General features: G+C 42.9%; 1 long non-coding RNA gene across 2 annotated transcripts in view; it reads right to left on the reverse strand.

Moving 5' to 3' along the window:
• LOC131590753 (uncharacterized) overlaps positions 1-23,523 on the reverse strand; it is a 70,059-nt gene that overhangs the window by 28,458 nt on the left and 18,078 nt on the right. The window contains exon 3 of one of the 2 annotated variants that reach the window (XR_009280203.1): positions 16,094-16,608. The exons of the other annotated variant lie outside the window; for it this stretch is intronic. This is a non-coding gene — a long non-coding RNA (uncharacterized LOC131590753). Of the gene's footprint in view, positions 1-16,093; positions 16,609-23,523 lie in introns of those variants that run through there. 2 annotated transcript variants of the gene reach the window in all.

A 23,523-nucleotide genomic window follows, 5' to 3' on the forward strand; every position in this document is an offset into this window, starting at 1 on the left:
CTGTTCAGGAAAGCAGCAAGAACCTCTTAAAACATTCTGGCAATGTGAGATATGAAGCATTAGTGGCAGCTTTTCAGGAACCCGTTCAGCATTTTGATGCATATCCAATCAACAAGAGATCAGCCCTCATTTCCCCATCCTGTATTAGAAAGTCAATATCCAGTTTGTTCCTATGTTTCTATCCATCAGAGCTAAAGGCATGTTTAGTAGGAGGATGAGACTTTCTCCTCCTTCTGGATATTCACTTCTCCATATAACCCTTGCAAAACTTCTCATGACTCTTACAGACAGCTTGATCAGCCCAGTAGCTTACTGAGGAGATGTAAGATGTGGTAATGATGTCTTACCAGCAGGTTGAGTTCAGACAACAATTTGGAAGGAGAACGAAAAAGTTAGTCCTTGTATTTTATTAGGTGAATGCGATGCTCCTCTGAAGCCTGTTGGCCAAGTTAAAAGGTTGATGGCATCTTTAACAAATAGGCTGAACTGCAGCCAGCTCAGGCAGTTCAACTGGAGACATACTGAACTTCTCAGTGAAGTACTACACTCCTACTGCCTTCTGTAATACAAGAGAAACAGGTTTTATACACACCAAAAAGGAAATTTGTTCTGGTGGTACTGGGATATGGAAAAAAAATCTCCCGTGCTGTTCCTACTGTCACCACTGTAGGAAATCTGCTTCTGTTAACATCCCAGGAACATGTCTTTCTGTAGTAACATAGTACATCAGGAAAGGTCTTTTTCAGAACTTCTCCCATCCAAAAAATATGTTTCATTACTCACCTTTTTCAGAGGCCAGTTTTCTACCCAAAATTAAATCCATGGCTCTAAAATATTGGGCTAAGTGCTTGTCTCACCTCTCTACAAGCACCAACCACACTTTCTGCTTTGCAGAGCATGATGCACGGCTCTAGGTCCTGCTTGCTACCCAGTTTCCTGACTGCCAGATCACGGCTTTATCCATGAGAACATGTTGTCTAACAACAAACAAATGGAACTGGACTAACTTCACACCTACTTCTGTACTACTTGCAGCCAGGAAAAAATGTCTTCATGTCTCAAGGGGATCTGTTTACTGATCCAGCACTGTGGTTTTCAACCCACGCTATGTGAGATCCCAGGGGTCTGTGAATTATTTTTAAGGAGCCCATGAATAAAGACCAAGAAAAGAAAACCTATTCTCTCCACAGGAACCCACAACTCTGCTGGAATTTTTAGTGGCTGGCAAATTGGAAGGATGTCGAAAGCCATTTGTCTGGTGTAACAAGAAGATGTTCCCTCAGGCATAAAATTCTGGGGAACTGCTGAGGAACTGCGAAGCTGTAACAGTTGCAGTGCCTAGTTAGCACCTGTCTGTGACAGCAGCATTTGTAACATATCTAGGGGTACCCTGAGCATGTAGCAGCTATTTCTTATTCCATGCCTGGATGAGAGAAGTCCCATATAAATGGCAAGCTTTCCTTGGCGTCATTTAAGCCAGTGTCAGAATCATGAAATCATGGGACTATAGAATACCAGGTTGGAAGGGACCATAAAGGATTACCTGGTCTAACCTTTCTTGCCAAAAACAGTCTAGACAAGACAGGCAGGCAGAAATGGAAAAATCTTAAAAGTGTCCAATTCTGGGGAATCTACCACTTCCCTCAAGAGACTATCCCAATGGCTGATTGGCTTCATTGTGAAAAATTTTTCTCATGTGTCTAACTGGAATCTCCCCAGAAGTAACATGGACCCATTACACCCCGTCTTTTCCATGTGATTTCACAAATCACAAAAGAGGGAGTCTCTACCTTCTTTGCAGCCACCCTTTAAATACTGGATAAACATGGTGATAAGATCTTCTTTTCTCAGGACTGAGAAAAGCCACTTCTCTCAGTCTTTTCTCATAGAACAGGCTTCCCACACCATTGTTCATCTTTGTGGCCCTTCTCTGGGCCCTCTCCAGTTTGTCCACATCTTTTGTGTGTAGCAGGGACCAAAATAACACAGGACTCCAGGAGTGGCCTGACAAGCACTGAGTAGAGTGGGACAGTGACTTCTCTATGTCTGCTGGTGATGCCCGTGTTGGTGCAGCCCAGCATCCTGTTGGGTTGCTGTGAGTGAACAATGTTCTGCTGTGGTGCATTAAGCTGTTCCCCACCAGGTCCTTCAGGCCCTTTTCCACCGAGCTGCTCCCCAGGTGGGTAGATCCCAGCCTGAGCTGCACTCCAGGATTACATTTTCCCATACCTTACATCTGTCTTTGTTGAATTTCATAAGGTTGTTGTTAACCCAGTCTTCCAGCCAATCCAGGTCTTCCGGCAGGGTAGCACTCCTTTCCAAAGTGTCCACTTTTCCATTCAGTTTGGTATCACTGGCAAACTTCATCAGGGTATGCTTGATCCCATTATCCAGATCACTTATGGAGATGTTAAACAGCCCTGGGCCCTGCCCTGATCCCTGGGGGACCCCACTTGTGACAGGCTGCCAGCTGAAAAGGAGCTATTTATTACCACACCCTGGCTGCTGCCTGTCTGCCAGTTCCTACCCTCCTGCCCAGATCCCTTGTCCAGAGCAGACACAGTCCTCCTGGGAGGAGGCAGTAACTAAAGGAGAGAATGCTCTAGGAGAATACAGTATATTAAATAACATGAAAAGTCCCATGTGCAAAAAACCAATCATTGCAGGCCCCTCTTACCCTTCCAGCTCCCCATAAAGCAATCAAGCCTTCTTACAGTGTGTGCACGAGCCATTCACAACCAAGACCCGAACATTTGTATTATGGAAAACACAAGGTAAAGTTGCACTGTCTTTGCAAGAGCGTACACTGATGGCAATGACATTCTGTCTAGCAGAACGGAAAAACAGAATTTTCCATTTTCAAACTTTCTAAAAATCAAAAGGTCAGCAATGAGAAGGAAGAGAAGCTCTCTCAGCCACTTGAGTGCTGTATCTGAATGTCAATTGCACATTTGAAAAACTATATGGAAAACATCAAAGTTCTGTATAAAACCCACACAGAAAAATAAAAATGTTGCAGAATAAAATGTGTTTTTTACTCTTCTCCAGGTTACTACTCCAAAAGTCCTTGTGGGATCAGTCCTCTAACTTGGACTTTTTTCCTTCCCTTCACAAGAATGCCGCTCTTTGGTACAGTGCTGGCTGTTCACTTTGCACCTTTGGCAAAGGAATCTTCCCCCACACCTGAAAGCTTTGCCCCACACACTTACAACCTCTGGCCCTTTTCACCACAGCCCTTTGCCTTGGAAGGGCAGAAAACTGAATGTGAAAGAGGACTTAGAAGCCAGGGAGCTCTGCAGAGGAAGAGTTTTTCTTTGATTAGGATAATGCTGCTATTGGCACACAGTTGTTTGAGTAACAGAGTCAAAAAATTAGTTGATTATGGATACCCATGCTCTGTATAGACTTCTTGAATGGTTTTGATGGGCTGTCTGTGCCTGCTGTGCCTAGTAGAAATCTAAAATCCCATTAAGTGACAGTGTTTTGTCATCACTATATGGCCTAAAAAAAAATATTGTCTTGCCTGTAAAGCCAGACCTATTTCAAAACTGATACACATCAAGACAGAAGTGCCTTAAGAGGGACTGTTTATCCTTACTTTTCCATCAGTTATCTGTCACAGTTTCTGAAGACTAATGAAAAAATCTAAACTATAATAAACACCACAACTGATGATAACACACATCTGATATGTGCTCTCAGTAGTCTGCAAGTATCTGTCTGGAGCATATTGCTTCTGTTTTATTGATGCAAGGTCACAAGAATCTTCACACCCTTTACTGCTGGGTGTTCAGTGGCAGGTAAAGGGTGTTGAAGCTAATGGGAAGATGGAATTAATTTCTTATTAGAAGTCACACTGATCTCTGAAATGGAGGTGATGAATCTCAAAACACGTAGAGAAATATCCACCACTTGAAGAATAAATGTGAAAAGCTCATTAAATTCAAGGAATAGGTATTTGCACATAACTTTTTTCAGTGTGTTACACATTAAATTTTGGACTGAATGGTCTAAAAGTTCTTCTCAACCTAAACAATTCTATGATTCTATGACTTCAGCACCAGTTCCTGAAAATCAAATCTAAGCATTCAGGTTTGAATGTCAGCAAGGAAATTTATATAAGAACCTCTCTCAGGCCCCAGTCTTGCCAAGGTCCAAGTCACAGTGCCAGCCAGACACTTGTATAGGGGGAGTACAGGTAGGAAGCTGTGTCTCTTGGAATTCTACTTGTATTAAGTAACTGCAATTTCTGCTTTCACTGCAGAGCACCAGTTCAAACCACCTTCCCTTGCTGTCTTGCAGCATGTGCTGTTTGTTAACCCAGCCAGAGACTGCACACTGGTATCAGCAGAGATACCTGTTGAAGGCCATGTGGGTTCTGGATCCTTGCTTATAAAGTTGTATGCTGTGGCTCTGCCTAACTTCAGGAGTTTTCCTTCAGTTCCCTCCCCCACTCTTGTCCACAGGCAGCAGCTGTCTCCATTACCTTTTTCATTAACTTCTCCTATTTCTCCATAGAGCTCTGTTAAGCCAAACTCAGTGCAAGCCTCATCTATGACAGTGAGCACTTATGGGATTTTATTACCCACCTGGCAGCCCTGGATCAAGATGGTACTACGCTTATAATGTACTGGAGTGGAGTTGACAAAACGTCCTTAATTTTTCTCTTCCAAGCATCCCTGCTTATATTTTTCACTCTGGTGAGCTTTTTCTTTCTTTTAGCCCTTGTTTTATCATAACCATTGGAGTTAATTTTTTCACTGCTATTTTCTCACTGCAACTTGCTCCTCTGATGGCCCCACAGTCTTGAACCTCATCTGGGAAGGCCAGGCAGGAACTTACCTTCAGGGACAGGTTTTGCAGGGCTGTGTGGCAGTTACATCCCATTCAGAAGTGTGTGGATGTACCTGCTTTTCAGCTGCTGTGCTTCACTGCTGAACATCTGAGTGCAAGCTCAAACTGAGGTGAGCTCAAGGTATCATAGAACTATCTAGGTTGGAAAAGACCCTTAAGATCATCAAATCCAACTGGATGTATCTGTCTGTACACTGCAGTTTGGGGGCAGAAATGTGACACCTCACACAGAAGGCACACAGTGCTCCCACCCAGTTGTTAGATGTCTTGCCCCAAATCATAGCTGTGTTCTACGAGGTCTTTCCATGGCCTGTGGCTTTGGGAATTTTCCCTGCTTGCTTACTCTCCCTTTCAACAGGCTCCAACTTTCTCCTTTGCCATAATGCCTCTCTTCCTTGATGCACACTTTGTCATAAGCAGTAGGAGATAAAGTTGTGCCAAAGGGGACACTGTTTGTACATTGTGCTACACAAACACAAAGCTGTGGATAACAAGGTTTTCCCTTTAAAAAAACGCTCCCTTGCCTCTGAATGGGGGCTCTTTTCACTATGACGTGGTAGCACAATGAATTCCCTGCACTGAGATGTTGCTCACAGCCTTGAGACAAGGCACAAAGGGAGTGCAAATAAATGAACAATACGGTGGAAGAAACAAAGAGCAAAATGAAAGCAAGCAAGCAACAAAGGGGGAAAGAAGGAGAGGCAGGCTGTGGTGTTTAAAGCTGTGCCACACTAAACAAACACCACATAAAATGATGCAAAAGTTATGCAGAACCAGGCTAGCATTTCTATGGAAATGGGGAGTCCAGTCTGAAGAGGATGTTGACTCCAAGAGCAAGGACAGAGCTGGCAATTAAAGGACAAGTTTCACATTGGCCTATTGCATCCCATCCCATCCCATGGGATCCCAGCAGGGTGTTAGAAGGAATTTTCCTGCACCTGAAACACAGCTATATATGGGCTAACAGGTTAGCAATGTACAGCAGCAGCACACAAGAAAAAAAAAAAGGTACTTTCGCTGTTGTGTGGGTCCTCCTTCCTTTTGTTCCCCCAATTCCAAAAGCTCCTCTAAAAATAAATATTTCTCACACCCACTAGTGACTGTACAAGACCGACTGACTCCCTTTAGAGAGCCATGGGGAGTCTTCTATCCCAGAGTCATATGGGCTTGCATGGAAAAGAGAAGAAAAGGAAAAGATAAAACATACTGCAAAGAGCTGGGTGCATGGACTGTTGTATTGAAGGCTGGAAGGAAAAGACACAGTCACACCAGCAAGCTCAAAGCTGTACTCACTATGTCATCCATTTCTGCAATTTTAAATCAGGTATTACTTCTTGAATAGCAATTTGGTCCTACATCCTCCTTTCTGATCCCCTCAGACCAGTCTCTCTCTACATCTCATTCTCAATTCTCTTTCCTCTTTTCTCCTTACTCCTCACTCCTTCTAGTCATCAAAGCAGTTCCCGCCTCACTGAGTTCCCATATTAAATTGCCCCAAAAACCAGCACCAATGTCACTGCAGAGGAATTGTTATCTGCTGGATGCTGAATGGTTCTATGCAGATGACAGCCTTTCCTACAACATCAGAGCTATCTTTGGAGACTTTAGACACTTTTTAAACACATTCTACCTTGGTGTCATGTACAAAATATTTAATGCAACAGTATCCAAATCTGTGTTTTGTAACCTGGAGCTCTTGGTGGGAACCATCTACCCAGTATACTGTACAGTGTGCTGCATGGGCAGCTGTGCCACACCTGCTTAACTTGGCTTAAAAAGCCTTGGTTTTCCTCACCTTTAATCATGTACTCATGCTTCTGCACCTCACTCTTGCTTGAACTGAACCTGGTGTTTGACCACCTGGATGCTGAATTAGCTCAGGATGAAAAATAACTTTCTCCTCAAAAGTCTGTCTGACATACAGCATAAATGCTTGTACCAGCATCAATGGGACAACTGGGCTGGGAGAGAATGACAAAAAACAACTGTGGTGAAATGGGAGAATTATAAGATTTCAGCTGGTTACTTCAAATCACAGCCTTACTGCACTCAGCAGTTGCAGCCTTCTAGACAAAAATAGCTCAGCCAACTGCATCCTGAACAGGGTCAAAAGCTCAACCCAGAACTATGAATTCTGCATCTAGCTACATTCCTTCAATTAGACAACAGAAATGTATCTGCCATATAACAACCTCTCCTCCCTCCTTCTTCTCAAAACATGTGATTCTTAGATGACTAGCCATGACCTGCAATCATTCTTGTTTATTACTGTCTGCCTGGAAAATCTGGTAGGGTAACAACAGAGATGTGTGTTCTTCATGGACATTTCTTTGCAAGGTGACTGTGAGGATCTCAAAACCCTTTGCAAACATCCTTTCGTGATGACTCACAGCACCTTCTCTCATTTGTGTTTAATGCTAAAATGGAGGCCACAGTGTGTCAGTATAAAGAACGTGATGGCAGCAAAGTCTTCAGCAACTGCTGCTTCTACCTCATTCACACTCCTTTTTGCCACAGCCACCTCCCAGCTGGCTGAGCCTCAAAATGGTTCATTACTTTACAAACCTGTTGGTGTAGCTTCCAACAGAAAACAAACAAACCCAACACAGGGGTTTTTGTTATTCTTGTATTGCTTTATAATCTCAACAGTTACCAGAGGGACAATTCAGCTTGGAAAATATTGACTAATAATGAGCATAGTGGTAACATGTGTCAGTGTCAGAGGGGCAGGAATGAGCTGTGGAAGAAGGAGAAAGCAAAGGAAAGGGTGGTGATGATGATGATGATGATGATGATGATGATGGGAAGTGAAGTAGCAATACCTAAAGCTTGAATTACCAAAGAAGACTCAGTGTCATGAAGCCACCCTCCCAGGCACAGAGAAACGGAGTAAGTTGTTCACAGGAAAAGAGCGAGTTATTGTCAGAGAGTAAAATTTCGAGATATGGAGACTCCTGCTTATCTCCTCTCTCAACTTCAGACATGGTTTTGCTCCGCTTGTGTGAAACCACAGTGAGAAAGTAACTAGTACAAATCCAGCTGGTGGTTGTCCCACTTAGGTATATTATCAATATTTGGCAGCTCATGAAAGTTTCTATTCTGGTTCCAAAAGAGAAGAGAAACCATGATATTCAAAAGCTTGAGCCAGGCCTTGTTTTTAAAGGTAGCATGCACACACACACATACACACAGAGGTGATCCACCTCTGCCTTCTTCCATTCCTTTTTTTCTCTTTGCCTCTGCTACCACAAGAAAATTGCACTAGCTAGGTTTAAAATGCATCTTACAAAGAAATGTTTAAGTTATTTCCAAAGATTAGTTTTAAAACTGTGCAAAGGTCTGGGTAATCACCTCTTAATTTTCAGAAGGCTCTTTCAGCTGAGGAAATCTCAGATGTGTCACTTAACTAGTACAGTGGAACTGGAGAAAATGTCTGCATGGATGCACAGATGCACAGCTTTCTGTGATTAGAGCCTCTGTGTATAAAGATTGAGGGAATAATTTTCAGTCCCCAAGACATTCCATATTCTCTCCCTGCATGCAAGCACAGGGCACCCTCCATGGAGGAGCTGTCTGGACAGTAGGGTGCATATGGGAGCAGCAAGGATACTTTCCCAGTCCCATCCACAACTTGCTGTGGCAAATTTCTCCCTGTTGTGCTTCCAGAGAAACAGAAACACCCTCCAGCCTTCTATGGGATGCAAACAAGCCTTCCACATATACTTTGTGTATCAGAAAATGGAAAGAGAGTAGAAGACTACATTTTAAAGCCTTGCAACTCATATTCAACAGCAGGGCCTAGCAATTTACTAAGCAATTCAATGCAAACCTGTGATACAGTTAAAACACCTCCTGGGTTTTACTCTGCAAGCTAGCTTGGCTTCCCCACTTTATTGCTGTGCTTGCTGGGCTTAATATTCATTCTAACCTTTGGATCACAGAAGGCACTGCAATCTCCAAGTCAATGCCCTTAATAGGCCAACACTTTTCTGAGGACAACTATTCCTGGACATCAACCACTTTCCCAACATATGATACTCTTTCTGCTTCTACCTGCCAATTCCTTTCTGATGTTCACCTTCCTCTGGCTGATGCCCACATTCCCTCACTCCTGTAGATGCACTGCTTTGGCTCCCAGCTGTGTACAGCTGGCAGGAACTCAGGGTCCAAACAAAACTGTGGCTGTACTCCATCACATTCTCTGGATTAGAGCTGATGTTGGTCTCCTGCTAGGGACAAAAGAGAAGCTTAACACTTTCCATGTGCTTTTCTGTTGCTGTTGAAACACAGCTATAACTTCCATGCCAAGGGTATCTGAGGCACCAGCCTTCTGGCCACATTTACATTTTTTCCTACTTTGCCACCCCCCTCAACACCTCTAACATGAAGCTTGTGTTGCAGGCTTTTGTTGTGCTGGAAGAAAGTGGGTTTGGCTGGAACAAAATGCTCCCCTTGCTCTCCTGGATGGATGTAGGCACATGGGTAGTTTCCCAGTCAGCATAGCCTCAGCATTCTGCAGATAAAAACTAAAGATGCTCTTGCAAACATTATGTGCTGGCATGAAAGAGAGAAGTCTCCACTAATGAAGCTAATATTTACTCTCATTGACAATTTGGGGGGATGTTTATTGTCTTTTCATCTGCTTGATGTGGGACTCCATCATGTTAGTGGTACATCTGACACATTTGCAATAGCCCACCCTGCAGAGGAGGGCAGCAGGAGATGGAAACAAAGATGCTCAGTACAACCACACAGACTGCTACCATTTGAATTAAAAGAGCATCCCTGTTACAAGAGAGTGCTGATTAGATCTTTCCCTCTCAATGCAAATAAGAATGGGCAGGGATGTAGCTGAGAGAGGGAAAAAGTAGAGCAATGCAAACATAAAGAAAAATAATTGAGGCCATACATAAACAGGTGCAGGGCTCTAGAAATTCATGAAGCCACTGACTTCCCAGAGCAGGAAGCCGAAGCACACAAGCCAGCTATGACCCAGCTGCCCATTTTGCCTATTCCAAGGTGCTGGAGATTCACACTATCTTCTGCTGCCTCCACCTCTGTGTGACTGGGGACAGAATATATGGACAGCTGCTATTTCCAACATCAGGGCTAACAGCATGATGTGTCCTCAATCCTCTGATCTCTACACAGGGAGAGGTGATCCACACAGGGTCACCACCACTGCTCTGTCATCTGTACCCTGTCCCTTCCTTCCCTGTTTTGTCACAGGAGCAGATCTCAGGATCATAGATCAAAGGAGGTGTGTTGGTGGATGAGGAGCTGGACATGACCCAGCAACACATGCTGGCAGTCCAAAAAGGCCAAACATATCCTGGGCTGCATCCAAAGCAGTATGGCCAGCAGGGTGAGGGAGGGGATTCTCTCCCTCTGCTTGGCTTTGGTGAGGCCCCACCTGCATCCAGCTCTGGGTCCCCAAGAAGGACATGGACCTGCTGGAGCAAGTCCAGAGGAGACTACAAACATGATCAGAGGGCTGGAGCACCTCTTATAAAGACAGACTGAGAGAGCTGGGATTGTTCAGCCTGGAGAAGAGAAGGCTCCAGGGAGACCTTAGAGCACCTGCCAGCACCTGCAGGGAACCTATAATAGAGCTGGAGAGGGACATTTTACAAAGGTATGTAGTGATAGGAAAAGAGGAAATGGCATTAATCTGACAGAGAGTAGGTTCAGATTAGGTGTTAGGAAGAAATTCTTTACTGTAAGGGTGGTAAAACACTGTAAGAGGTTGCCCAGAGAAGCTGTGGCTGCCCTATCCCTACAAGTGTCCAAGGGCAGGTTGGATAGAACTTTGAGCAACCTGGTCTATATGAGGATGTCCCCCTCCATGGAGGGGTATTAGAACTTGATGGTGCCTTATAACTACATCATTCTATGAGTTTATCTCAGTATCTGTTCCTCTTAGTTAGGGCAGCTAAATTCACTTCTGCTGTGTTGCTGAAAAACCTGACACTGCTCTGGAGAGGTGCTGCATTTATTTAAAAGTGTGCTCCATTTGCACTTTTAAAAGTGTGAAGGCTTTTGATCTTACCAGGGACAAGCTCCCATTTAAAAAGCAGGTTATCTGCTGTAGCTCCTAATGGGATGACAGCCACAAGCAGCTCCTGGTTAGAGACACGGTGAGCAGCCTCACAGCAAGGAAGGTTGCTTGTTCTTTCCTGGCAGAGGCACAAAAGCAGCCTCACTTCCAACAGCTCTCTAACAAACCAGCTCAGTGTTTTTCCCAGGTTGGCCCAAACACCTGGCACCTGGCGCAGCACACGGCTGAATTGCATTCTGCTGAAAGTCACCCTGAAGTTCACGTGCTAAACTGGCTCCTAACACAGCTGTGTTATTCATTTGTTGAATGACAGAGAGAATCGCTAGGGATGCAGGTAATAAAGGAAGCAGTATGTTTTAAAACTTAACAAAAATACTGATAGGAGATTTCAATAACTTCCAGTAGGAACCCATCACAAAAGAAGCTCTGTTTACAGCAGCTCCTCAATGCCAAAACATTTAGTCTCATTACTGTAGATGCTTAAGCAATCATGTCTTAGACTGCTTTGTTTCATAGCAGAATTGATCGCTAAAGATTATGAACTGAGGAGTAGCAAAAGTTCTACAAAGGAAGACACAAAAGCACACTGTTGAAGAGCTATAGACAAAATATCCAAATGTTGCAAGGAAGACGCTCACAAGTGTAGACTTACGATCATATGACACACAGAAAGAACATCACCAAAGGGACAAAATCACCCACTCACGGATAGGAAATGCCAGGATTAAAGCTGCCTATGAAACCTTTGTGCCCTGCTGGTGGTAAGGCACTGTGATATGAACTCCAGCTGAAGGATCACAAACTGTTTTTTCTGAGGAACCCACGCCATACTCTGCAGAGGCAAGGGATGAACATGAACTCTGATGCTGCAACCATTGATATGTGGCCTGCACACTCCTGGGTCATGGCAGAACAGATCTCATCTGGATCAGATGCAAGCATACAATCACATTTTAATAATCTTTTCAGCCAAAGCTCACAGGATTTATTGCTCTTAGGAACCATTAAATTCATATAGGGACTTACACCAGCTGTGGAAGGACAGACCACACTTGACTCATCATGAAGTCAGTGAAGCGCAGACAGACTGTGCATGATATACAATCTGCCAGAACAGAGTGTCCCTTCACTTCTTTAAAAAGCATTTGACACAGCAGGGTAAGTATGTACCATTTCATCACTGAGCATCATGCAGCCATGGTGTGTTTGCCCTGGTCCAAGAATTGGACTTACCATTTCATACAGTCATGGATCAGATAAACAAACATGCTGATCCTTGCTGTCCTCATTCCATATGGATCTCTGCACCTGGTATCCTGTCCACAAGCTAAATCTTGCACTGGATGCACAACTGCTATTTTTCCTGGACATATTTCTCCCCAGTTCTCTCAGCACAGTATCACACTGCAGGTCTCCATGGCATGATGAAGTGCTAGGCCAACTTACTGGGACCAGCTCTTAGAAATCACAAGCTCTAACTCTCTGTCTGGTAAGTCTAAGATATGAAAGGAATTATTTTTTTCAGAGTTCTTCCTCACTCAATAAAAGTGGTCAATAAATGCAATTTGTAATCTTCCATAAAATAGAATTCCTGAAGAAAAAAACCATAGTCCATTATAGCTTCACTTATCTATTTAGCTGGCACAAAACTTCTGCCAGCAGTGTTTGTCCCTCTGCAGTGATGCAGCAGTATCTCACAGCTGTATCAACCTGTGCACCCAAGAGGAGGGGAAACCAATTAATAGCACACGGATGACTGGATTTTATTCCTGATTTCTCTTCTGCTTTGTTTCTCTGCAGCTGAGAGCATTAAACTGAGGGAGAGATAAACACTAGCTTTTTGCTTCTTTTGATGTGATGTTGTGTAGATCTTCCACAGGTCCCTGTGTGACTAATCCCTGGCACTCAGGTCTCTGTTAGATTGTTCTCTCTTCTCCCTACCTCCCCATTAACCTGGTGACATGTATCTGCTAATAACAGAGGATATGCCTCCAAAATTCATCCACAAGGCTCAGAAAGAAGTCCTGCCTGATGTCTGCAGGGAGAGAAGGAAAGGAATTCAAGGGCTATTTTGAGAATTATTAAATATCCTTGTTAAAAAGAAGATTAGCTTCATGAAAATCACAGCTGGTCTCTCTTTTTCAATTTTCACATTAGATTTAAATTGACTGCAAGTTCAGTAGCTCTGAGGGCAGAATAAACTCACTGCACTGGAAAATGTTTGCCTTTTGCTCAGCTTCAAGAGACGAGGGGTATCATCCTATCCTTGGAAATGAGGAGCAGAAGCTCAATCAGAGAGGTCATCTAGTTTCAGAGGCAGACATGGACAAAAAGTACCCTCCTGACCTCTAAGTCTTCTGTATTTATATTTAGCAAATTACTTCAAGCCTCCTTCATTCTTTGAACAGGAATAATCCTTAAAAAAACTGTCGCCTTTTCAATCACCTTCTGAGGACAGCTAGGAACAGGCCTGCCCTTTTGTCTTGTCTTAGTCCAAGTTTCAATTAGAAACTCTTTGATGCTGAGATCATTTTCTTTGCCTTGGAGAATTATTTCAGCATCCAGATTTTCATCCCAAGGGTGAATAATATGTATCCATGTCCACAAGAATTTGTTCCAGCATTGGGATAAATCCTTTATCTCCTCCTGGACTTCCCTGACCTCCAGACCTAGTTTTGACCTCCCTCACTTTTTTCATTCTAGCCCCTTAGATTGGTTCTTTTTCTCCTTTTTTTCTCTTGGTGGCAAGAGAAGTAGTTTGGGAGACCACCAACCTCGCACCAGCACCTTTGGTTGGACACTTTCTCCAGGCTCTTGTGTGAAAGAAAGTGAAGCCCAGGCTCTGTGCTGAGCTCATCACTGCCTTCACAGCTTTATAAAGACAGGCTGATGTCACAAAGCAATTGAAGGCTCTGGTATGGTTCTGGTATGCTGTTCTTTGACAATGGTCTTACTCATTCACCTTTTGATGGAAACCCTTTATTTACTAAATATCTGTTGTCTCAAATAACAGCAGAAAACCTTTTCATGAACTTTACATTTTCATGTTTCACAGTAATTGCACAGGTATTTTTCTCTAGATTCTCTGGAGAGCATGCTTTTAATTTTTGTTCTGCAATTCCAAGTACAGTTTTATGTGTGCCTTTGTTTGTTCCTACGTGACTTCCCATGATTAGGGATATTGTGGGGGCAATTAGGAACCAGCAGAACAGGGTAGTTTAAATTTCTCATCTCTCTCACACATTAGCTCTTTAGGAAAGTTTGAGCCTTTGAGGCTACAAATATGCAGTTTATCTCCTGTGCCCTTTTTGTAAGCTATTTTGTGATTTCTTGCAAAACTGCTGGATGCAGTCAGATTGCTCCTGCAGAACTGACTGCAGTAAACCTGGATATGCAATCCAGAGCTCTTGCCAATAAAGGGAGGCTATATGGAACAATAAACATTTGAGATTTAAAGAGTAAATATGTTGGTGTTCTTTCTGAATTCTGATCTAGTGCAAAGGGTCCAATTTCTGCATGCGCTTTTATCCTGGAGATTTTAACTATGTGTGTTGATGAGCTTGTTAGGATGGGTGCAATAACAGTCTCCTTCCTCACAAGGCAGTTGGTTAGGTATTTGTAATATAAAGTAGTTGAGTGATGATGGTGCCAAAGGACTTGGGGAAGAGGGGAATGGTCTGAGTCTCCTCCTAAAATGACAGAAGTGAGGCAGAGCCTAAAGCCCAAATCATCTGTGCCTGTGCCTAATGTGTCAGTGCCCATTATACTCTAAAAGCTAATTTAGGAGCTGCAGGAACATAATGGCACATTCTTATTTCTTGCTATTCATCTGTATTTCTTATAATCTTCAGGGTTTCTGTGGTATTATATAAAAATTACATAAAAATTAGGAACACATCAACATTACCTCTTCAGCACAAATGCAAACAGATCCTTTCTTTCCACAGTTAGAGCTGGTGGCAGTAGCAAAAGGGATTTTTCTGTAACTGCCCCAGGTGAAAGTATGGCTGTAGTGTTTTAGTCCTCTGTCTCTCTTGTGTTTGTAAAGATCTTTATTAGAGAGACAGTACTATTGTTACTGCTAATGAAATATTCCTAGCAGTGTGCCAAGCATGTTAAGCATCTTCCAGAGAGAAATACCCACTCAGCAAGATCCTTTCTTACATTTCCAACTGAATCAATGGCAGAGCCATCTCTCCTTGGAGGAGGGCACTGCCAATGAGTAAATAAACTCTTGGAAGGAGTGAGGAGTTGTGATAGGAAGATGAAACCAATCATCTGGCTGTGGACCCCTCCAATACTAGACAAGAAACACAGGGCTGCAACCCTTCTCTGTAGCTTGATTTCCAGAAAGTCTGAAAACTCCAAGATAAGTAACATGGCAAAAAACTTTGAAATATCACTTCAGATTTTCACCTTTTAGCCCCAGAGTTAATACTTAATTTCTGAGGAAATTCATGTTTTCCCTGAACCTCAGTGCCAAAAAGCCCCTATGTTTATGTGTGATAGTCCTTTATTTAAAAAAAATCAGAGGGGAAAAAAGCCTGAAAATTATGACTGCCTCAACATGTTGAACATTCATCTGAGCTGAACTGTATGTCTTGACATGTCCTGATCGTACACTGCTTTAACTGGGATGCCTCAACCCCTGTGAACTGGCACTAGTGTAAGTTAAACTGCTTAAAATAGTTTAAGCCCTTGGAGTGGTTTAAGATAACTAAACCCCTTAAAAGTCATTATTACTAAAAGTTAAGCAACATCAAAAACGTATCAGAGATTCTGTATTACAGCCACTTTAGCACTGCAACTTTCTCAAACACAAACATTTCCAGTTTCATGACCCCACTGGCAATTTTTTTGAAGGTGAGCACAAGTAAAGATCTCTGTTGTGATCTTCTGTGGATGATCAATCCTAATGTAGCTCACCACAAACGTCAGATTTGAAACTGCTGGGGTTATCCATCTTTTGAGATATTTATTCCAAGAGCAAACTTGACCAGAAAATATGAAATACTCTCTCACTGGTTTTGTTGATACACTTATAAAAAGGTTATATGTTTACTATTTTTGTCATCACTTGTCTCTGCATTTGTCTTAACTCTTCACATAAGTGTGTTAGGGAGCAAACTGAGGAGCATGTGTGATTGTGTGAGGCAGCTTGAGGTTGATATGACCACGTAACTGATGAGTGGCAAACCCTCAATCATTCCTAGTTCATTTCTAGAACTCAGAGTTCTGCATTTCAGAGGAAACACTCTTAAATTCTTTTATGTAAGTGAAGTTTTTCCAAGAATCTTATCCCAGTATTTATTCAGCAGTGACCCCATCTTGCCTTACTGAACAAATTAACTGAGCTGCACAGGCAAAGTTACCATTGCTGCTCTGAGAGAGGAGGTGAGTGTCAGCTCACAAGGATGGAAGAAACAGGAGAATGGGAACCAGGTGTGCTGAGACCCTTTCCTCATTCACCAGGGTCCACAGCAGATCCCAGGGAAGAGCCTGGCCATTTCTGCAACAGTAACAGCTCCAGCAGTGCCCTGAGTTTTTGTGTTGGCCAAGCAGGTCCTGTGGCAATCAGCACCTTTCAGCCCCCAGCACTGCTGCCTCAGGCAGCCCTGTGCTGTCTGTGCTTGCAGTAGACCTGTCCCCAGCTGCTCCAGGCTTGTGGCAGAATCACAGACCTGCTCCTACAGCTTCTGTAAAAGAGGAAAAATGTAGCCCAAACAGCCTGTGCTTCTCAAAAAATGTACTTTTGTCTTCTCTTTTTTTGAAAATTATTATGATGAGAGGTTTGATATCTCGCCATAATGCTTGCTTTTAGCCACATATATGCTCTTTTTCCACTGTGTAGTAATATTTTCTTTAACATAAGCCAGAGGAAGAAGCCTGACATAAAGAAGTTTATTAAGGAAAAGTCTTAAGTCCTAGAGGAGACAGTTTAATGAGTGGAGTCTGGAGGTGGATGTGGCTCTCCAGTTGGTCACATTGACAATTGACATTTTCTGAATTGTTTCTCTATACTCTCCACACCACTGTCATGCCATAAAGGGGAGCTGAATATAGCTGCAATGGCAGCTCTTGCTTCTGAATGTCTGCAATGTTAACGGTGGTGTGCAAAGTACATTCCACAATGCTTCTGAGGTATTAAAAGGAAACTAAAACAATGGCAACATCAACATTTCACCTTAGTCCTTACAAGGGTTTTCTGAAATAACTGGAACATCAGCTCCTTATCAGCCCTTTCCCACCTGAGATTACAGAGAAACTACTCTTGGTGGAAAACTCACATCCATATGTCGTTCTAATTGGGAACGGCGGGAAGAACGACACGGACTCTCAAGGGAGTCTGAACAGGAGAGAATCTCTAGTTTATTGTTACATTCATGTTATATAGACTAGTTCGTGAAGAGTACAGAAAGGAAACTCTTATTGGTTAGTAAAATACTACATTACCATCATTGGTCAGTGGGGTTTACCACCCCCTGACCTTCTCCTGTAAGCAAAACACAGGAATCAGAAAAACAGCACCTGCAGGCTGTTTTGTGTCTTTGAGGATTGTTTTGAATCCTCCCATGAATTTCCCAGGCTAGCTTCTCAGGCAGGCCTGTCAGGCCATGGGCCTACAGCCTGCTCCAAAGCTAGCATCCATATCCATAGACTTTCCTTGAGAGGAAAATAGAGTAAATTATGCACTGAACATGAACAACAAACCTAGATTTTACTTATGGACCTGGAGAGGAAAATCATCTGCCTGTGGCTGACTCTCTTCTCTAGTGCCTGTGCTCTTTGCCTGGGGCCAGGCAGGTGCTGTGTCACTGCTGTGACATTTCAGACTCTGCTGGTTTCCCTGTGAAAGGCTGGCACATTTTCACAGAATTTGGTTTGCAAGCTCTAGGTTCTTTCTAACCAGACAGAGCTGAAGTGTTGCAGTCCTGCACTTTTTCAAATTTCCAGAAATACCACAGTAATGACAAAGGCTCTTCTAAGAAGTGGGGCAGCTTTGCATTGACCTCCAAACAAGGCGAAGGAGTGAATGCATCGTGCACTTCGATTTACAGTAAGATTTCTTATGTGGGAAGTGCACAAGTTTTGCATCATCTTGTTCTCAGAAACGGATGATAATGAAACTGTTTTGTTTGAAATTAAGGAAAAGAGGTCTGAGGTACACACCCAACATGGAAAATTTCAGCCTGAATGGTCAAGTCTAGCCATGTTACAAGCAACTTCGGGGGAAAAATTGGAAACAAAACAAAACAAAACAAAACAACAAAAAAAGGTTTATTGAAATGGAAATGATTGTGAAGCCCTAACTGTGGGTGAAGGTAGCTCTTGCTGCCTAGGATGAGTACATTTGAGAGGCTGCTTCTCAAATAAAAACTGCAGAGCTGTAATAGGGTGTTGTTTGGCGTTGTATTCTTGAATAGCTTTAGCAAACACAGAAGGCTGAAGACTAGGAGAAACAAGGTAGATAAAAAGCAAAACAAAACAAAGACCTACAAAGAGTTGAAAGAACACTTGCATTTTCCATACAAACTGACAGGATGTTATAATTTCTGGAGCAGGGCAGGGCTATATGTTCCTGGTTTTAGCAGGGAGGTTATAAAAATGCAGTGACTGAGTTTCTAGGTCATAATGCAAGCTGTCATGTATTTCTCTTTTTGCCTTTCAAAGTGTGATGACTCAGTTTCACTAAAGTTTTTAACTCCTTTTAACTTTCCAGGCATGCTCCTCATCTGGGCTAAGTGAGTGCAATAGCACTCAGGAGAGGTCAGGATCTAGCCTATTTAGCATCCTCTTCACTGATAGCTTACAAACAAAATTTGGAGTTTAAGACACTTTGTACACACAGCCTATCACTCTCCATCCAAGTTGCCATTATTGGATAATTAAACAGGACAGGAGATTAAAATGTACTTGAATTAAAAGGTTTGGACTCATCACTACAATTTGTCATTAAATGACTCATCTACCATTGATCAAGGCCTGCAATTTTATTATACTTTTCCCTAAGACAAAAAAGAGATGGATAATTTGTCACTGCTGAGTACTGCACTTAAAATGTTTAATTTTTTTTTTCAGTAGCTATATACATATGTGGTTCTTTGTATTTATTTTTTGTCTCATTCTCTCCAAAAAGCATGTACTCCTCTTCAAGCCTCTTGTTCTAATAGAAATCTTAACCTGCCACAATGAATTAAGCAACATTTTACCTTCTCACAAAGTAAAAAAGCATTAATGTGTCTCCTTAGACCACATCCACTTCTGGAAGTTGAATGTTAATAAAGGCTTGAACTTGTTAATCTTACTTCAGCAAAACTTGTGTTCAACCTTCCTAGCTGCATTTACAGCCAAGCTGGTTCAAGGCAGCTGCAAGTGAAGCTCTGTCAAGTCAGGAGACAAATCTGCTGACTGTGGTGCAGGCTGTGCCTCTGGGAGCTCTGAGGGCTGACTGCTAACCCAACCCTGGAGACTGTGCATCAAAGCAATGCAAAGTCCTCTGCGGATCATGAAAGGTGGGAGTCAGGGAAGAGCAGGTCTCAGGTTGCACCACCACCAAGATTAACCTTCTAGATATCTGACAGGGGTGGAACAAATCCTCTTTGCTCTGTGCCTTCTCAGGGAAACATTCATTTCTTGTGCAATGTTTTTCTGCACCTGTGTGTTAGTCTGGAAGACCTTCCACACAGAATAGAGAAGCAACAGCTCTGGAAAGAAGGTGCTGTGTGAGGATTTTGCTTGCATGATGTGGGTGTCCCCAGCAATAAGCTGCAGTGACTCTAAGAGAACAGTGATGCCACCTTGCAAAGGCAAAGGCTGGGAAAACCATGGAATTCTCAGGGAAATCTGCATATGTGGTGGATACTGGTGAAAGTTTGGCTTGTCAACTCCTAAACAAAAACAATATATGCTGCGTTTCACTAGACTGCCCATGCTTAGACCTGATGCATTCCTAGATCTCTGTATGAGAGACTTTTTCAGTCACATTGTATTTTCTTGCCCCAAGGATCGTAAGGTTTAGTCTCCTCTGAGGACTTCTGCAAGGATATAAAGTATAAAGAGGATACATCTCTCCCATGCCCTGGTTTTCTTCAGGAAACCTGGAGCAGCAGGGATGTTTGCACAAGGCACTCAGGGCCACCAGAGCACTGGCCCCATTTGCTCTGGGACCGATTCCTTGGGTGTCCCTGCTTCACCAGTAGCACAGCTGTCATCAGCAGGCTGTGAGGCATCACTGCCTGTGCCCAGACTCACTGCCACCCTCTGTCCAGCCACACAGCACAGCCAAGGCACTGTGCATTCAGCACAGCCCATCTGCATGTCACGTAATCTAAATTTGCCCCCGGCTTTTTAACCATCCTCCCCAGGACTCTCCTTTCTGCACTGCTGACCAGTTTGCCCACAGCTCTTGAAAACACACACATTCTTTATTCTTTGTGAAAATAAACAAGCTTTTGAACTTCGATATATTAATCCTGAATGAAAAAAGAAGATACAGGAGCAAGCCACCTGAAGAAACGTAAGCCACAGCCTGTCACAGAGATCAGTGAGTGTTTAGGTGCCTGTATTCCTCCTTGGATTTGGCCATTTGCCTGACAGCACTCACCATCAGACTTAGATTTTCACCAACTGTTTCCTGCAAGTCACAGTGAAAGCAAACTCCCACAGACTTCCACAGGGTTCTGCCAGCGTAAGGCCATCTTTTTTCAGAGCAATCCTCCAGCAATTATGAGAAGAGAGGCTGGGGATATTCTTCCTTGAATAATTAAATAATTGCCAGTTCTTGGTGGTGTTATTAAACCCCCGTGACTCACATATGACTGTGAAAATGTTAAGGACATGATTTATTTTACTGTCAGAAGAGATGATTTGTATGCTTGGGATTTTCTCTTTGCAGGGTCAGAACAATTCAAACTCTTTATGTTCATCACTTGCCTCTAGCTAGGTTCACTTTTTGCTCTCCACAGGAGAGGAAAGTTTTAAATTAACACATAATACACGGAATTTGAGAAGGAAATCATGCTGCTCGTTCTTTATTTTCAGAATCTTGTAGCTGAACTACAGTGAAGTTTTGACCTTTTATTTAGGATAGTTCTGTAAACAAACGGGTGGGTACATGCATGATCTTTGCAAACAGATGCTTTAATATATTTTGGGCCTCAATCTGACATTTTGGGGTGCTGACTGTCTTGCCAAAAAGTCAATTACCTCAGTCAGCACTCATCTGCAAATACAGAGCCTGAGACCTGGTCCTTAAGGGCTGTCTTCATCTGGTGAGCATGCAATTTATTTTTTTAAACTGACACCAATTTTCCCATATCAAATAATGCATTATATCTCAGAAGACGTACTAGGTCAACAGTTTGGACTGATGAGAGATGAAAATAGTAACATGATCTAACTAAAATAATTCAGGTCTGGAAAAGCTTGGTATGGAGGAGAAAACAACCAACCAAACCCCAGCCATACCTAGAAGTGCTATTATACCTGAGCTCCAACAGCTTAACTCCCTTCCCCAGCCTGTAACAGAAAAAATTGTGATGCTTCTCTGTCCCACTGGCAGAAGAAAAAGGTGATTCTGGCTGATTTGCAGTATTCAACATTTGAACAATATTTGCACCCTTCCCAATTCAAATGCCAGAAAAGTGTGGCAATACCATTAAGCCTTATGAATCAAGAGCCAGTGAGATTTCAAGGAGTATGGGATGAGTGTTTCTTTCTCTTCCTCCTCTAGTTTCATGCCATTTCTCTGTCTTTTTAAAATCAAGCTGCCCTGCCCTTTACTGAGCTGCTGCCCTTCCTGGTGCTCCTCAATCACCCTCTGTGACCACTTGCTGTACCACCTTGTGTGTTAATTTGCCCAGTAGTGGATAACCAAGAAGTGCCGTTTCTGGGCCAGCTCCACTTGGTACCACCAACACCACTTCCCAGCCTGAACAACAACTGGCACTCTGTACACACTCAATGCCAGACATTTCAGAGCAGCTGGAACTCACAGAACTGGCAGAGGTGCTGAAGTCCCCACTGTTGCCTGCACAGATACCTGTGCAACACCAGACAACACTGGTGAAGAGGCCTTGCAAACACCACATTCCTTCACCCCCTTCCCAAAGCCACCCACCTACCAGTGAAGGTCTGTGTCCCCAGTTCTCTCCCCCAGTCACCCTTCATCTGCTCTGTGTGCCCTCAAGGAGACCTCGGCTGCTACTGGTCTCTGTGTTGGGCCAGTGCTTGTGTACCTCCCCACCTTCCACTCCATGAGAATCACCAGGGCAGTCCCCAGACCCAAGCAGGACTCAGGACCTTGCCTCCAACCTCACATTCAGTCTCTTCTGCTCCTTTGGAAGGACTGAGAGATACGTACACATAAAACTATGGCAAGGGTATCAGCTGCAAGACTTTCTGCTGTCGTTTCGTGTGTGAGTATGAGCTTCCAACCTTCCTGCCACAAAACTGAAATTAGTTTGTTGCATGCTGTTAGAGAGTAACTGGGATTGATTCCTGCAATTGCTCCATATCAGAGGTGGGTAAGTGAATGTTTACCAGATACTGGTACTTTGGAGTTTGCTCAATATTATTAGATAGATCGGCATAATAAAGCACTTAGGAACCCTTTGATGTAAAGGCTGCGCATGTATTTCAGATCTAAAATGTCCATGGTAGCAGAACATTTGCTTATATGCACACTTCCAGATTACCATGCAGAGTACATGTTCTTCCTGGAGTTCCCTCAGCTCTGCTAAGTCAGGCATTTTAGAGTTCAGTGTTAGCTGGCTTTGCACTACACATTGCCACAATCTATTTGTCAAGGAAAAAAGCCTATTCCTATTTTTGCCTAAATAAAAGATTAGAATTTGAGAAAAGCAGCATTTCTAACAACACCGTGTACAGTACAAATCTTCAAGGATTTTTAACGTACTTGCTTCAAGGTGATCATAATTGTTCTCAGAGAGGAACTTCCCTATAGACTATTCCATTACACATCACCAGGTATTTTACCTTTGAACCAGGTTGGACCTGCTGTTACTGGAAATAAGTAATTGTACTAACTGGATGGTTAGTTCCCTGAATAGTCACTTTATAACTAGGGAGAGTACTTAGACTGCAGCCTTTCAAATATCTGAATATATTATAACTTAATTACTTGGCAGCATTCAGGGGACAAAATCCCCCTCCCCGAGTGCCACCTTAGGGAGTTCTTATTAGCAATGCTAATATTTGGGCTTCTGGACAAAAGATGATTACAGGTTAAATGATATTGGGATAGCATCCTGTGGTTGATTAAAATCGAAACAAACTGCTAATGCCATAAATAATGCATCTCTTTACAGGCCTAAATCCACTTTTAACACAAGAGAAAAATTTCTGAAAAGTCTCCTCATTTCATGTACTACTGTGTACAAGTAACACATATGGTTTCTGTTGGGCATTTTTCCAAAGAAAAAAGAAAGCAAAAGAGGCAAAAAAAGTGAAATACATCTTCCTTTAAACTCAGGCATTATTATTAAAAGTTTTAGGGCTTTGTTTGGAATTGTAGTGCTAGTCTGGTAAACTTCTATGTAAAGTTATTACTAAATCAACAGAACTGCTGCCATGGAACTGGTTCTTAGTTC

Source organism: Poecile atricapillus, chromosome 1 (genome assembly GCF_030490865.1).
Source record: "Poecile atricapillus isolate bPoeAtr1 chromosome 1, bPoeAtr1.hap1, whole genome shotgun sequence".
NCBI lineage: Eukaryota > Metazoa > Chordata > Aves > Passeriformes > Paridae > Poecile > Poecile atricapillus.